The 18,203-nt window shown below is 36.8% G+C and overlaps 1 protein-coding gene and 1 long non-coding RNA gene across 2 annotated transcripts in view; one reads left to right on the top strand and one right to left on the bottom strand.

The window, feature by feature from the left end:
- Positions 1-4,773, top strand: part of LOC108971369 — a 5,438-nt gene extending 665 nt beyond the window's left edge. The window contains exon 3 of the long non-coding RNA XR_001993546.1: positions 4,644-4,773. This is a non-coding gene — a long non-coding RNA (uncharacterized LOC108971369). The remainder of the gene's footprint in view (positions 1-4,643) is intronic.
- Positions 1-16,148, bottom strand: part of LOC108971367 — a 46,910-nt gene extending 30,762 nt beyond the window's left edge. Inside the window, exon 1 of the mRNA XM_018937367.1 lies at positions 15,957-16,148. The gene's annotated coding sequence lies outside the window, so the exon portion shown is untranslated. The remainder of the gene's footprint in view (positions 1-15,956) is intronic.
- Positions 16,149-18,203: the final 2,055 nt, after the last annotated feature.

Genomic DNA, 18,203 nt, shown 5'->3' with positions numbered 1-18,203 from the left:
AGCATGCCCAACGATTGGAATTTAAGTGTGCTCTGCCCAATCCTCAAAAAAGGAGACCCCACAATCTGCGCCAACTACCGTGGGATAAGCCTCCTCAACATCGCRTATAAAGTTCTATCGAGCGTATTGTGTGAAGGATTAAAGCCCACCGACAACAAACTGATCGGGGCTTATCAGTGTGGCTTTAGACCTGGCAAATCAACAACCGACCAGATATTCACCATGCGCCCAATTTTGAAAAAGACCCGTGAAAGGAGAATCGACACACACCACCTCTTGGTCGATTTCAAAGCTGCTTCTGCAGCGATATGGTTGTGTAAGCTGACGTTGAGCAATACCAAAAGTTCCGTCGAAATTGGGAACGACCTTTTCGAGTCATTCGATACCAAACGAGGTTTCACACATGGAGAGTCTCTATCGGGCGATTTCTTCATTCTACTCTTGGGGAAAATAATTCGAGCCGCAGATCTTAATAGAGACAGTACAATCTTCTATAATACGCTTCAAAAATATTAGGTTGTCAAAAAAGTCTAGCGGCATTTTCGCTAGTTGGCGCTGAGAGCGCGTAGTTCTAGTTTATTCGTCGCATCGGGTCATGCTATACCTTCCTGGAAAGCTCATTTCACGCGCTAACAGGTATTTGATTGACTGTCGTTTCTTTTAAGTCGTTCGTGAGTTATAGCGTCGCAAACATGGTGCAAAATAAAGAGAAAATACGGCATATTTTACAGTACTACTACGATAAAGGCAAAAATTCATCTCAAGCTGCCAATAAAATTTGTGCAGTTTATGGACCCGATACAGTTTCCATTTCCATCGCACAACGATGGTTTCAACGTTTTCGTTCTGGTGTAGAGGTGGTCGAAGATGCGCCACGCTTCGGAAGGTCTGTCGTCGAAAATTGCGATAAAATCGCTGAATTGGTCGAAAGAGACCGGCATAGTAGCAGCCATAGCACCGGTCAAGAGCTGGGCATGACTCACCAAAAAAAATTTTATGAACCATTGAAAATTCAATAAAAAATACCGATATAGACTTTTTTGACAGCCTACGAGTATTATATGCTATAATGATCCGATCTGAAACATTTCTTCGGAGATTACATTGTCGATATAGTCATTGAAAATATCTCATAAAATGGAAAAGTTTTCCATACAAGCCCTTAAACCCCAACCTTTTAGGGTCTCAGCGTATAATAAGCTTACTATATGATTGAATATGCTAAGTGATTGCAGCTATTATCAAATTTTTATGCAAATTAAATTCGATTTTAAAGCATGAAATTATCTGATTATTATTCTAATTAGGTATGTGTTTCTATATTTTCGATTAGTTAGCGTGATTTCTATCGGAAACTATTTCAGTGGATATCTTTTTATAATTAGGCTTGGACTTTAACTGATTTTACTCCGAAATCTGCATATTTATATCAAAACTAGATGGTGTTTTGGCAATTTTTTTGATCTAAATGAGCACGATTTCCACGTCAGGTTTATCTCGTGCTTTTCTGAGCAAGCTTGTTTCTTATATTTTTATTTGTTTGTTTTTTGTGATTTGAGAATTTAGAATTTTTTGAATGATAATCTTCATTTAATTCAAATATACTGTAATTTTTCAACCGCAATTAAGCTACTTTAAGTAGACTGCTGAACCAAAGTTGGTTATTTTAGTAGGCCAGCATTTTAGTAGGTAGGCAAGGGATGTGACAGTTGAAGTCAAATCGTTTAAATTGACTGCCATTGTTGGGAAAAATATTACTCCATATCTTGATCGTACAATTCTGTTATATACACAATTTTTCACTTTATTTGTGAATGTACTATAATATAAATTAGATTTTAATGTAATTATTATATTTCATAAATTTACATTTCATTCTGATTCCGTTTAATAATGCATCAGTTACGTACTTTGCGCCTGAGTCATGCGACTTGCCACTTGCCTCTTATAAATATTTTTATTATTTTTCAAACCAACTCATTCATCCTTTGAATAAAAATGTATGTAATTGCAACTGTATTTTTTTATTTCTACAACGCGATAATGAATAATGCCATTTGTTTGCCATTCACTTGCGTCGTCATGCGGACTACTTGTTTTGCTGCCCCACTTAAAGGTTGCGTATACGCCCAGCAGAATGATAATGAGCGCGCACTTGCCGAGCAATTGTGACAGCGCTCGAGTGTTAGAAATAAAAAGCGATTGAGTAAGCCGCGTGCAACTGTGTGATTAGCGCTTGTTTACAAGGTGTTTGTTCAGCGGATTTTTCAATGCGTAATCAATATGTAAGCTAAGCGCGCAGGTCAGGGCCTAATGAATACCACAAAAGAACAACAACAAAAAGATAAATAAATATTAACAATAATCAGATGAAAGCTATAAAGCTTAGTGCCACTGCAGAAAACTAAGAAATACTATCATCTTCACAGCTGGCTTTGGCGGTGGAGGCCGCGAAGGGAATTAAATGCAAATTAAATAAATAGTAGCAAGCTCAGCGTTTCAGTAGCAAGTAGAGCAAAATAAAGTGCTGACACGATGTTAAACAAACAAAAACTGTTTGGAGACGCGCCACGAAGAAACCTTTGAAACTCATTTGCGATTTGAGAAGAGCCAACAAAAGCAACAATTTGAAGAAGAATTGTCTGTTTTTTGTTTGTGTTATTGGGTGAGCTCAGCGCTGCGCTCATTAGTCAAACAAGCGAGCACAGTAGACGATCGATTATCGATATTTGGAAACAAAAAAAATTAATAAAAAAAAAATTTAAGAAAATTAAATTGTAAAAATTAATTATAAAAATATTGCATTTGTATGTGTGAGTATCTAAGCATAACTGTCGTTACACATACGTAAAAATGGCAAATGAGGTGTGTAAAGCGTGAGATTGTTACGCAAGCGCTTGAGCGCTTTGACATTTAAAAGCCAGAGTTCAATATACCGTTAAATGAGGTAACGAAAGTGAAAAAAAGCGATAAACAATGAATCGGAATGCCAATTAAATGAACAAAAACAGCGCTATCAGGCAGATGTAGCAAAACAACAAAAACAAAACAATAAAAAAGCGAACAAAGAAAAACACGCAAAGGCCCAAACTGAAATGAAAAGTGTTGAAAGAGGCTCCACTTTAAAGATTTACATAAAACGCTGCACACTTGTAAATTGGCGGGCGGGAACACGATGCGAGCATCGCCCGGCAATCACGCCACATTGCAGGCGCTGCAGCGGGCGGTGACTGCGACGACGGCGGAGCACAGCGTCATCACGTGCGTGCCACATGCGTGCTGGCTTGTATCTATATAACGGTTGTTCGTGAAGCAATTGTAGATTTACAGCTTTGATTTGCAATTTTGATTTAAATCTTTTGCACACACACACACAGAGACCCTTCACTCTAACAGCAAGCTTGCGGCCTCAATAAGATGAGTTGTAGATTTGCCGATTTGTGGAAAGAATGTTAGTGTGCGTATGTGTGTGTAGGCAATGAGCGTGGAAACGCGATGCGTCACACGAAATTGAGGAAGTCAAAATTGGCGCAGTTCAAGTGCTTCTGCGAAACACATACACACATATACTATATATATATAGTATGATGAATGTATGCATCAATGTGTGTTTGGCGTGAATGACTTTTCGCGTTTCGCGCGTGAAATTTGTACTTCGAAGACCGCGAGACGCGAACTGCCACATTGATTTGGCAACAAGTGCGCCGCGCAGGCGCAACACACACCACACTTATGTAAGTCGAGGAGGCGTTGCTGTTGCGCAATGCAAAGTAGAATTGAACTGACAACAAAAAAAAAATAAAAAAAAAACCACAACCAAAACAAAAAAAAAACAACAACAAGGTTTTCAAAAACGATTGATTTCAACGGACCGCGGATAAGCGGCGAAGCGCGTTGCAGGAAGCGTTTTTCAGTGCTATGGAAACACTAAATTGGCACTTGAGTTAATTGCTGTGTTATTGTTGTCGTAAAGTTGAAAGATAAGTAAAATAGTTAGCACTCTCTTTTAGTGTTGTGATTTCAGAGTTGAATATAATTTGAGGTTATGCCTGAAGAGTCTTATTACTATGGGGCCATGAATGCCACTAAACGAAAATAATAATGATGGAACATTTAATTAAGCTTTTGGTAAATCAAAAGTTAAATGAATTGTACTGAGATATTCTTCTAGTCTTAAACTTTTGTTATAAGAAATATTTAAAATTGTCGAATTTATTATTCAGTGGATTGTATTGTCGGTAAGCAGAGCTCTGAAAATGATTTTGCTAGACCAAAATTCAATCGGTGCCTCAAAGCCAGAAGCAAGCGGAAAAAGACTGAGGGCTTAAGACAAGGTTTGGCCCGAATTTCAGTATATAGACTATCCTAAGACAGCAAGTACTCACTAAATTTTGTGACTTTTTTTTTTAAATTTGTGATTTAAGGTAAATAATCCACTAAAACGTAGTTTTGGGTGGTCTGTGGCAGTAAAAAATGTGCGTAGACACTTAGTGCCAAACATTTTGTTCATATTTCTAAAACCAGAATTTTTATAATAGTTCACAATATATATTATATATTGAGAAATTTAATTGTCAGGCGCTGTCCAATAATTAATTGGATTCCGCTTTATAACTTCTTTCCAATCTATTTTCCGGGTTTAGACCAAGTATCCTCTGGGTAGTCAAATAAGAGCCGTTTGAAGTCGAGCTAAAGTGATAAGGCGAAAGTCAAGGATTGCATCCACGGAGAGCCAACTATAAATCTAGTAGCATATTTGTTGATTAAATGTCTACAAGTAGCCAGAGGTATGTACGTTTTCCCTTTTCGGAGTCTAATCAAAGAGAAAAAATTTCGAAAACATATGTATATGTATCTCCTTTTATAAGCTTTATTATTTTCCAGTTGGCAATCTCTTTGTAAGGATAAACAATAATTTGTCTTAATGAGATGATCTATGAACCTTGATACCTTTCTTTCATCACTATCACCGGATTTCGGACATTTTAAATATGTCATGATCTGTAATTTTCTTTCATTGCATTCAGTAATGTTTATAATCTCATCATGGAAAGATATATGCAAGAAAAGCATTTACAGATTATTCAATTTTATTTTGAAAATAATCGTTCTCCAATTGATGGTCATAATAATCGTCCACATGTACTCACCATTCATGGAGTTGGGTTTGCATATACATAAAATTGTTCTCACTCAAGAACTGAGGCCACTGGACTAACGTAAGCGTCATGAATTAATCGATTCTGAGTTCGAACAACTCGAAACGAAAACGATTTTTTAAGAAAATCATTTTTTGCACTGAGGCTCACTTTCATTTGAGTGGCGCGGCAAATAAACAAAACTGTCGATTCTGATGCGACGAAAATCCACGAATTATGCATAAATAACATTACTTTTATGTAAATTGAGAGTTTGGATATTTAGTGTGTTGGAATCATTGGCTCGCCGTCAGTGAAGAGGGGTATAGATCGATGACAACCGACTTTTTATGACCGCAATTTGCAGCAGTTGATCTTGACAACATTTGGTTCTAACAAGGCGGCGCTACGTTCCACACAGCACGTGTAACCGCCGATTTATTTCGAGAAAAGTTTGGATGTTAGATACATCAAGAAATTATATCAATGAATCGCTTCCAAAAAGTTGTGATTGAACACAATTAAACTACTTATTGTGGGGTTAATTAAAGCCAATGGACTTTAGCAATTAACCAGACTCTCTTAAGCTTCTGAGGTCAATATTGAACGTGCTATTCATGACATACTATTCGAAAAGTGCTCGAGAATTGGTTTCATCGAATTCGTTCAAGCAAAAGAAGACTTGGAGGCAATTTTAATGATGTTATAATCAGAATTTATTTGTATCGAATGTATATACTTTACATTAAATTGAATTTACTTAACAATGAGTGCGTTTTTTTTTTAATCATATCACTCTTATTGGAAAACTCTGCAGATCCTGATGTTTTCGCTTCGCTCTTATCCTCAATATATTAAAAAAATTATGAAAAAATTTATCCAAGAAACTTGATACTCATATCTTGGAATCTTAAACTTTGTACCTTATTTTGTAGAATTTCTTCATAATTTGCTGCTTGGTATCAACACTAAACTCTTCCAAGCTCAACTTTCCGGAACTGACATAACACGGATAATATTTTTCTATACCAAATTTCGAAATTTTGATACATTTTCTGCAAAACGCTCTAACACAATTTTTTATGTACACTGTTTTAAAAAATATTGCTTTATCATTCCTAAATTGATCCAATATTGTCAGGAAAAATATATCCAATTACTAATGACTATCATAAAAACAAGAGCACATTCAATATTTTCATGAATAAACTCGTATTCTAGAGACAAGAAAGCATACAAATTCGGTAAGATATACAGAGCAACAAAAAATATTTTCAAATATTCATTGTATGAGTTCGTTTTATTTTAAATATGTTACTTGTATGAGAATCTCTTGAATAATATACCAGTCAAGTGCACAATTTCGCCTAGTTTACTTAAATTTCGTATAATAAAGTTTCAGAAATATTTTAGTACATCATCCCTATACACATATATTGTACTGAAGTATTGAAGTGTCTCTTAATAAAGCTTAGGCTTTGCAAGCATGAAAATGTCTTCATTATTAAAATATAGTTTATTTATAATATTTGCAGACAGATTATATTGCTTACTTATTATACAAAAAATCTTCCAAAAATAAAAATATTACAGAAAAAATTATTTTAACTCCCTTGACAGTGAAAGTTTTGGATAAGAGTCATAAACTCTTAAAGGACGCTAAGACCTCAAATAAACGAGTCGTCAAACGAAATCGAAAGTTAAATGAAATAAAAAAAAACATTTGAATATTACACTGTTTAGAGCTGACTGAAACAATCTACAATATTTAATTAGCTATGCAAACCAAACCGAACCGCAAGTGACGGTGGCATGGCTAATGGGTGATGGGCAGCAGTAAAAAAAAAACAATTAAACCAAGCAATAATCATAAAGTAAATTTGCAACGCTTTGCTTATGACAAAAATAAATAAAAAGCCAACAGTGTTGCATAACGGCACCTGTTACAAAAATACAACAATAACAACAATAACAAGACGTGCTAAAAGATAATTTCAAAAACAAAATGAGCAAACAAACTCATATTCATTCGCTGAAAAGTGCTTAAAAATCTGTTTCCCAGTGATTTCGCCGCTTTTCCTGCAAAGTTTTAGTGACAGTAATGACTTGACAGCCAAACGCTTAAGTGACAATTGTCAAATAAACGTTGGAAATAAATGTTCCTGCTTTTCCGCAACAAAAGTACGCGGAAGCGGGTAAAACTGAAAGCAAAACGAGAGAAATGTGAAATGGCAACACACACACACACACATGCACTTCTGCAGAAAAAGCCGGACTTTGCAAAAAATGGAAAAGTGAAATAAACTCAGTTAACAACAAACAGCAAATAGCAACAACAGGCAATGACAACAACAGATCATTGACCAACTAATCACCGGGCAGCGCCAACTAAACGCTGCCGAGGCGTTAGCAAGCACTCTTCAGAGCGCACACACACACATAAGCGGAGCAGCCAGCGGCAGGCAGCACTTAAGCCGATTAGCCAGTCGAGCTGATAGCCGCGCAAAATGCCCATACAAAGCGTCAATGAAATATGAAAAGCGAGCGCAGAAAGCAGGAAAACTGTAGCAAATCGCAGCGCGTGCCAAAAATAAAAACAACAACAACAACCAAAACATGGTAAGAGCTGTGATTTGCTTCCTGCAAAGCGTGGCGCGCCGGACGCAGCCATTTCGGCTTCGAAACAGGTGGCAACAACAACAGTGCGCATTTGGTGTGCAATTTTGTCGCCGTTGCCGCGTATAAAGGTTAATGATTTCTCAAAAAACTGTCTCTTTCGGTATTTGTTTTCATACGTCTACGAAGAAAACAAGAAAAGTAAAACAACAACTTCTTGCTGTTGCCTAAATTACGAAAATTGTTATGAAATTTCCTAACAACCGCACGGCAATTAGCGCCAGCGTGGACTGGACATTGGCATGCGGTGCTCCGACGCGGCTGTCTTCGGTTCGCCGCTATTACCGCGGTTTAGTCGCGTTTCTTAATTGGTGCATTCGAAATTGGGAAATGTGCGCCTGCGCAGCACATGCTTTCCGCCTCTGCGCACCGCCCGCTCCTCTCTGCGGTCGCCAGTGTGCCTAACCCAAACATTCATGTGTTACTAATTTTCCGCTTATCCAGAGCAGGCGCCGCGAGAAAATCGAAAATAAACTGTTTTTAATTGCATTTTATCTCAAATAATTGCTGTTGCCCAGCTATTTTGGTAATCGACAGTTTCTTAGCTCCAAAGTATTGTAATTTGTTGGCAACCATTTTAATTGCTTTTCCGTGTTTAAAATTAAGTCTCTTTTAAACGATTAGAGTTGGAGTTTAGTTTTTAACTTTTGAAGCGATAAATTAGATAATCTAAGTAACAATGGACATTAATTGGATGAGATTTAGTTAAAAAATACTTTATTGAATTTCATTTAAAACGAATACTACTTCTACTTTGTCTCCCTTTCGTTTACTGCTAATACTTTATTTAGATATTGGATAGTCAAAAAAGTCGTTGCAGTCGAATATCTCCAGTGCGATGAAGCACATCGTATAGTCTTGGAAAGGTGAGGTTTAAGCTTAATTTAACCAAAAAAATTTAAATTCGGGAAGTCGAAAAAAAGTTATAGCTGCTCAAAAACGAGTGAAAATTATGGAGAAATTCGCTAAATTTTGTAATCTTTGTATAAAATAGGAAAGGATGGCACGCAAGCCAACAATGAAATTTGAGAAATTTACGGAGACGATGCTGCATCATTTCATGTAGTAAAAGAATAGTTCGCTTCCGTTCTGGTCGATCTATCGTTGAAAAAGTCGATGAAATTATAGAAAAGATTGACCAAGACTGTCACCTAAGTAACCATGACATCGCTAAGGAACTTAACGTACAGCGTCAAACGGGTTTGAACTATTTGAAAAAGGCTGAATACAAATAGAAGCTCGATGTTTGGGTACCACATGAATTGCCTGTGAAAAATGGAATGGACCGGATCAAACACGACAATAATGTGCGAACATGTTCATGGTCCAAGCGTGGTAAAACTCAACAAGTGGTCGCAAAGGGATTGGAAAGGAATCATCCTTTATGAGCTCCTCCAGCCCTTGTGATAACTTTTGAATGGCATGTCCGAATTGAGTAATTCAAAAAATTATGTAGAAGTATTGAATTAGTTTCGAGTACCAAGCATTTTTTTTCAATCATATTGTACAAAAAAAGAGCTCTTAAGGGGCGTAGTTTGATTTCTGTATAATACTTAAATCAAAGAACAATTATTGTGACTCAACTATAACAGTTATGTATAAGCGGTCGCAGTATTTTTTGTAGATATTTGTATGTTCCGCGAGGTCGTAATACATTATGTTGTTCTATACTCAAAAGTACACGCGGATCACGCGATATAAGGCATTTTTTAGCTAGTTTTTTTAACCTCGGATCATGGTATTGGGGTTTTAGTAAAGATTTCTAATATTTATAGACTCTGTTCATGACAAAGAGTGTGGCTTCCTAACGGTGAAAAAGTTTTTCAAACCCGTCAAATACTTTCGGAGCCCATTCAATTCAAATAAACAATCAAATCGTTCCTCTTTAGAATACAAGAATAGCAAAGGAGCTGGATAATATGCGTGTTATTTAAGAATTTTTTTTCTGCTAGCTCTCCGAATTTCGTATGAAGAGTAGTTAAACCAAAATCGAAACTAAGTTCATCTCCGAAATTTTGAGATTCTAATTTTATTTATTTTTCATACCAGCGTGTCTACGTGACTTTCGAAAGGTTTCCTTTCAATATTTCGATATTACTTCAGCATATTTAATATCAACTTTGCAGTCGCGTTTATTTTTCTTGTAAACAATTATTCACAAAAAATAAGTAAAATATGTAAGTACTTATTTGTAAGCAAAGCTTTTATCGCCGTAATTGGGTTAGAAATTCGCCATTCGCCCATTTCGGCGTTGCTGCACACGAAAATTCGCTTTTGGCGAATACTTTAAGATTTCTACACGTCTGCTGGGCGAATACTGAAAGTACTAGTGGGAGTTGATTGAGTATTTAAAATGCTATCGGCATTTTAATGAATTCTTTTGCAAATCGGGAAGTTTTCAAAACAAAAAGTGGATAAATATGTACATAATTAAATGAGTGCGAGGCACAGTTGTGGATAAAATTACTGGACGATTTTTTTTTCTGATGGAAAAGGTATATATGTATATGTATATTAGGGTGAGATACAAAACAAAACAAAAAAAAAAAGAAATTTTAAATAAAATTAGGGTGGGTAAAATTTTTTTCCCAAAATACAAAAAAAAAAAACGAAAAAGAAACAAAAAAGGAGCCGTTTTTGTAGAGCAGTAAATTTTCTATAAGACTATGAGCTTTGCAACTTAAAATGACATTTCTTTCATTGAGTTATAAAATTCACACAAAAAAATCAAATTGCCTTAAATAATCAAGCTTCAATCGTTAATGTCTTTTAAACGGTTATTTTTACGAAAAACTTGTAAGAGACCATTTTGTAGAGCATTCAATTTCCTACAAAATCTATTAAACAAAACATGTTTTCAAGTAGCTGGGAGCGAGATATAAATTTTTCTATCGGATAATAAGAAAAAACAAAAAAAAAAATAGAAAATCGTCATGTGCAGGACTTTCCCGTTACAATTGAGGGCTCATGCCTGGAGAACATTTCTTAGAGGTGTCTATCAACCAATTTTTCAGAAACATTCGATTTTTTTGATTTACTGTAATAGATATTAAAGTGGTTTAACTAAAGCGTTGGCTTACGGGCTCAAAAATTGCTTAAACATTTGTCTATTATTGGAAGGATATCTATGACTTTAAGATCAATGGAACTTGCTGCTTGCAACGTATTCAGCTCTGAACGAGTGTGATCTCAAATCGACGGTTTTTTGGTCACAACCACCGACCACACTTTACTATAATTGCGTTGTTTAACAAAGGAATGTGCATTATACAAGTAGTAATTAAATCCATTTAAGATTTCCCGCAGTCAGCAAAACATTCTCAATACTTATGTAATCTTATCTGTGCGCGGGGAGCGATGCCATCAGCAGTTGGTTATTAACACTCCAGTTTTCCTTTCGCTTGCACGCCAACACAGTTCTCACTTTTCACGCGCACGTAAAACGGACATTGCATGACCGGCGCGCATGCGCATGCGCAAGCGCACAATTCAGATTATTTGATCAGCAAGCCAACAACAACAACAAGCGTCGTAGCATGCAATGTAAACAAAAGCAACATACCGCATAAATACTCAACGAAGAGTGAGGCGGACAATGTGAGCGATAATTGCAAAGCAACAACAACAAAAGCGGCAGTGCTAAACATGCCAGCAACAACAACAGGTGCGGCTTGGACAACAATGTGCGCTTATTACATGCAGTGCACGTTAATGGCCAGGGAGTAGCAGTTGAATTTAGCGCACGTTGTTGTTGTTATTCGCACTTTTTTTGCATTTAGCACCTTCTATTGTCATGCGAAAGCAAAAGTGGAGCAACGCAACGTTGGGTGTGGGAAACGGAATACAATGAAAGTTAAGCTAATAAACCGAATTGAGGGCCTCCATGCAGCCAGCTCATACACAAGGCAAGGTAAGGTGGTTTGCGGTGTGTTGTTACTTAAACAAACACTTTCGATTTTCAAAAATCATTTAATTGTTTAATTTTTAATGTTTATTTCATGCACAGCCAGCAAAATCAAACAAATTTACTGCCACAATTTGCCAATTCAATCATTTGCCACAGCGAAAAAATAAAAATAACGGTAATCAAGTGCCAGCAATGTTGTTTGTAACGATTAATGCTCCCTAAAAACAATCATTCAATTATAGCACTTGCAACGAAAGAAAAAAATTAAAATGTAGTTGTTGTTGGTTTGGCTATTCGCAAATAAAGCGATAAATAAATTATGCTTTTAGGCAGCTGGAGTCAAAACAACCTGTGTTGGAGGCTTTTGAGATTTGCTGCCCATTTGCTTGACTTTACAGTATGGTAGTGTGTGGCCAGGGGAAGTGTACGCGGCGCCACACCTGTTTCCACCTGCAATTTCGGCCACCAGCAGCTAATCTGTTTATGCCAATGCGAAAAGCACTTCATTCACAACTTGATTGCTGGTAAGCGAAGCCACCAAAAGGAAACAGAATTCGCCAAATAAATCGAAAAATTTTACATCGGAAATTAACATTTAATTCTCACAGTTCTTTGTCTTCGACTTAGAGTTTTGTGGCACCAATTATGCCATTGCTATGAATTATGTGCCAGTGTCTTTCATGCGCCATATGTTTTCGTTGCTTCTGAAACCAAATGACCTCACTAAGAGCTTTAAGATTCGTTGTTTTGATTTGTTTTTCCCTGTGTGTGAGTTTTCTCACTGTTGGCAGCAAATTATCTGCGAGAATTTTTGGGTTCGCCGAAATCGTTTTTGCTAGCTCGAATGCCATCAGCAGCGCGCGATTGCCTTTGACAGCAATTCGTGCAAATTAAGCCACACACACACACACATGGAACCAAATATGTGCTACAAAGTATTTTCGGCTTTCGGTGGATTCAGCCGTTCAGCGACATGGAGGCACAGCCATCAGCCCACAGCATCGCATATCTGCAATTAATATTTGACTCTTTTTGCATATTTATTTGGCAGTTGTGGCACAGATTCTTGCTTGCCACTCGTGTGCTCCGGCTGCTAATGTGCTTCATAAGGCCGAATGAGGTCGTAATTAACATTTGTTTGAGCACAAGAGGGCAAAAAACATTTGAAGCGTGTGTGCAATTGTCATTTCGGCAGATTGATCATTGCAGCTGTGGCACAAACGTGCCCATTTGTGGCAACTCGTAAATGCTATAAGTCAACTATAAGCGTTTGTATATTAGATGTGTGGTTTTTGGGCGCAAAATGCTTCTTTTGAATATTAAAAGTACTTCAAAATACTTTGTTATGTAGTCAAATTGTCACACTGCATTGGCTTTTCTTATTTATTTCCCAGAACTGTTGTAGAATAATTTCTTTAATTTTACATTTTAATATAATTAACTTTATTGCGAAAAATTGGATTTTTAATAATTGTATAATCTTTGTGTGTTAGCAATGAAAATCTACAGCTACGCCGTTTCGAACACCAACTGGGTTTTTCTTTCTCACATCTTCTCATCAGTCAACAACCAAGAAGCAAACTTTCACAGTTACAGTCCCTTAAACTGCTCTTAAACATCCACAAATACCGAAAATGTGGCAATAACTTAGTGCTGCTCATCATTTACCACTTCTTTGTCTCCATTGTGTCGCTGTTAAAATTAAAGACTTAAGCAACGAACTTGCCCTCATATTGCACCAAGCTGGGAATGAAGGTGAGCTCTTACGGCCCAATTAATGAGTTATTATCACAAAATTATGAAAAATTATTGTGTTATTTATTTTAAATACTTCAATAGCAGCAAATTATGAATTTTTAATTTGATGTTTACTTGGCAACGAGCGGTGAAGGGAAACACTAGCAAATACATTGGAAAGGCCAGTCATCAAGCAAGGCAAATTGTAAAGAAATTTAAAAATTTAAGTTCATTTCTGATGCAGATGCTCAGAAAGTAAACGTGAAGTACTGTGAAGTGAAGCTAGACTTTAAGTTTTGATTGTTTGCTTTAAAAGTGATGTCAGCTGAATTTTGTGTTTCTAATGTGCGATCAATTCGGTTTAGTACAGGATAAGTGGTAAATAATTTAATTAGAATATTCAAAAAGTTAAAATATTATAGAAAATTTAGCCAAGTCAAAGACTAATATGAAGAAACGCAGATAAGAAGTGAAAATGCGTATGTGATTTCCGTTTTATCGCAAGGAAAATGAATAATATTTTAACCATATAAACAATTCTATGAACCTCATAAAAGAGCATGAAAACTCAAACTTTGAAGAAGTAGAAAAGCCAATATTTTCATGAAAAGAAATTCCTTAAAGGAAGTCAAGTGCATGCCAGCAGAACTTTTTTTTGAAAACAGTTCGAATCTGTTGAATTGGTCTCAATTGGTCTCAATTCATGCTCACTTTTATTTTATTGCTTAAAAAGCGTTGTCTATTTAATTTATTTAGGAGCTATCAAACATTTTTCGGAGTCCTAGAAAAATTTTCAAACTCTGTCTCTCTCTCTCAATTAATTTTTGTTGGCTGATAACGCACGTTTACAGTTAAGTTACTACTGTGGTGTTAGATGCTGTTTCTTGCTTATTTTGGGTTGTTGAAATCGAAAATATTTTAAACTGTGTGTGCTGATTTGTGAGGTCCAGTTTTATTGTAAATAGTTCCATATTCTGTAGACTGGTATTATAACGACAGAAGAATTAATGTCTGCCTCACGAGTTATTGGAAGCCTAATAGAAAAAAATAAAGTACAAAGCTAACGACCTTTATGATAAATTGGGTAAGAGAATTAATAATTTGAGTAAATTACTTGAAGTTACCGAGGAAATCTTTTCTTAAGCCTTTACTATAATAAATAACATACATCTCAGTATGTATATAAGATTAGTGCAGAAGCCTTTGCAAAAAAAAAAAAAAAAAAAAAAAAAAATAAAAAAAAAAAAAAAAAAAAAACAATAAAAAAAAAAAAAAAAAAAAAATAAAAATATATTATTTGAATTTTTCATACAAATTTGGTGGTTATATGAAAAAAGTCTATATATACACGATATATACATTTTCATTACCTATAACATTATCATATAGCGTTTTTCTATAGGACTCGCAGTTTAGCCAAAAACTGAATAATTTTTATTATTTCCGTTTCCGATGGGTTTTATACGAGTATGATTTTTTTGTTTTAAAAAGCTATCTACCATGGTACTGGTAATATTGGTCGAAAAAGTCGTATTTTGTCAATAGATGTCGCTGTAGTCGTATATCTCAAGCACTCCCAAACACATTGTGTCATACCAAATGGTGTTGGGAATGTGAGATTTTATGCTTCATTTAATCAAAAAAATTTGAATATGGGGAAGTTGAAGAAAACAGAAATGGTACATATTTGTTTATTTATTTATTAGTACAAATGCAAAAAAATAAGTTGATGTTTGATTTAAGTTAAATTACAAAAATATTTTAATGAAAAAATTGGCTAAAATGTTTTAGTATGAAATGAATACACTTGTTTAAAAAAATCCATTCGAAACTCTCTCGTAGAACAATTTACACTTTAAGCTTCCAATTCAAATTTTTTTGGAATTTCATTAACCATATAAATTAAGAATTCTAAGCCATTCTTTTCACTGGCAACAAATAATGCCAGGTCTCACTTTCTGAGCCTTCCAGTTCCATTTACTGCAATACAAGCAAAATTAATTATATTACTTCCTTTATTATTCACTTCCAATAAAAATTATATTAATTTCTAAGTGACTTTTTGCCCATTGCAAATGCAGCACAAAAGAATTTTTTTCACAAAATACAAATGGGAGTCGAACATGCCACACTTCAACACTTTCCACTGCAGCAGATATTTATCGTCAAACAAAAAGCGCAAGTGTAATATGCGTGCCACTTAAGTTTCTCACTTTGTCAGCGCAATTTGCAATTTTCTGTGTTTCTCCGTTTGTGTCAACTGTCTACGAAAACAGAATCGCTGGATTTTAGTGCAAACGAAGAAAAACACACATTTCACTTTGCCGATGGCTTTCAATTAGGTTGCGCATGCGTCAGCGCCGCTTGACGAGATGACACGGCGTGCCAATCAATGAACTCGCGTCACAAACAAATGCGGCACAAAGGAAAAAGATCTCAAACAGCACCGCTAAAAGAGCGTAGTAAAAGCAGAAGCATCACTTCTTCACAAATATTACCGTTGTTCGGGTTTACGCGTGCGCGCCGACTTACTGGCCGACAGACAGATAATAATGGTGCGCGTACAAAACTAAATCGAACAATTCGACTGCCCGGTGTGATATCGTTGAAGTAAAACTCGTTGCTTTGGCTGGCGCGCTGCTTAGTTGCTGTGTTGCTAACACTTGAAGGTTTCGTCGCAGACTGACGGAACGCCGCGCGAACGGGTATTCATGCGCGAAACTAACATAACAGCAAGCGAGCGCGCTGATTTTTGCTGCTTTTGCTTTTTCTACAAAAATGCGCTTGGAATGCTTTTGTTGCTACAGCGCGCCACTGAGCTGTGAGTAGTTGTTATGGCGGGTTATTGTATACTGTTTGTTGTTGTCAGCAAAGCTCATACGGCGGCAACCTGTTCGCTGGAGAGCGTGTTTTCGCACCCGTACTGTTTTTGTGTCTATTAGTGCATGAGCGCTTGTGCGTGTGTGCAAAGCGCGTATAGCCAGCAGCGCGGCATCCGAAAAGCACCTGTGTAAATGCAGGCGCGGCAATTAATTCGCCAGCGCCGGCTCAAGCTCACCCTTGCGCTCACGCGCGCTGTCGTCGGCTGCTCTCTGCGGCATGCTGGTGCTTAGAAAGCTTTGCTGCTTGCATCTTGCAACTGCACTGGCGGCGCTCCCATGGCTTTCCTCAACGAGCGCTTAGACGCTTAGACTAGCTGAGGTGCTTTTTTTAATTTCTTGTTGTTTTTATTTTAACCTTTTGTTTTTATGTGCGACATTTGGTTGCTGCGCTGCCTGCATGCAAATAAACCGCATTGTTGCGCTGCAGTTGACAGCGCGTGCACCGCTTCGGCGCAGTCCACATTTGAGGTCGTTTCTTATGCGCATTCTAGAAGTTGGCAAACCTGTCAAAAGTCTCGTTAAAATTAATGTTTTCTTATTTTATTGCCGTTGCGTAACACTCACTGGTTCTGATAAAATTTATTGGGCCTCTCGCAATTGAGTTTACGCAATGCGAAAATATTTGTTGTGAATTTTGCTGCATACTAATTTATGATCACAAATTAACTTCAGGCGTTGAAATGCTGTGCTGATTGAGATTTGAGTGCCGCTTTTGGTGGAAGGATTGAATTCTAAAAGTGGAATTAATATTTGGGGCAGCTGGTGCATTGATGTTTATTGGAATTTGGATTTTATTTACTCCTATGGGCTGCCATGGAACGTGCCACTAACTGAATTTTCAATTTGTTAGTTTCCTTTGGGAATCTGATATCTCAAAACTTTTCGAATGTATGTTTTCAGTCAGGCCCCGACAAGCAATGACTTATTACAAGCAGAAAAACCTCGAGAATATCACCCTCAATATAGACGGACATAGCATTACAACACAATCAGCACTACAGTACCTTGGTGTAATGATAGACGCGAGACTCAGCTACAAAGTACACATTGAGGAAGTGTGCGAAAAAGCTGCATAAATGGATCAAGGCCAACATAGGAGTACCAAAACAAGCATTAAAGCACTTTTGGCCAAAGTTAATATATGCTGCGCTGTAAGGGGACCAGCATTAATGCAAAAAACATATGCAAGAATGGCAAAACCTGTGTTTCGAAAAGTCAAGTACAGAAATCGCAAAATCGTTGGACCACAGCAGCAAAGAGAAACGGACGTACCGATAAATCGGAAATGTACAAGCACAGACGAAAGCACGGCCAGAGAGACATGCACATAACGCAGTTTCTAACAGGACATGAATGCTTTAGAGAGTACATTAATAGGTACGGTCATGACAATGGGGTTACTTGGTCTTTCTGCTCTGCTTACTGCCCGATATTTACAACAGAGCGGCAGGAACTGCAGCTGGAGTGCTTTATATGCTGCAAACGAGACAAGTATGGACGACAGCTGTAACACTGCACGAGCTGAGAAGAGCCGTACGGCAAAGAAGCAGTGATGTTAGACCCGCGAATAGCGAGCTAATGTCGTGACCCAATAGACTAAGCTGACGCTGCAATGTAATGCTTAGCGACGGTCTCGCAGAACCTTTCCCCAAACCTATATATATACATAATACAAATGATCAGGATGACGAGACGAATTAAAATCTCAGTGATTGTTTGTCCGTCCGACCGTCCGTTTGTCCATCCGCATGTGCAAACTGTAAGTTGAATAAAAATAGAGATATCGTAATGAAACTTTGTACACGCGTTCTTTAAAAAATAAAAAAGGTAGGACAAGTTCGTAGATGGGTGTAATCGAAGCAT

This window comes from Bactrocera latifrons, unplaced genomic scaffold (assembly GCF_001853355.1).
Source record: "Bactrocera latifrons isolate USDA-ARS-PBARC rearing strain unplaced genomic scaffold, ASM185335v1 scaffold_34, whole genome shotgun sequence".
Lineage (NCBI taxonomy): Eukaryota > Metazoa > Arthropoda > Insecta > Diptera > Tephritidae > Bactrocera > Bactrocera latifrons.
This window is presented reverse-complemented; position numbering and strand designations above follow the sequence as displayed.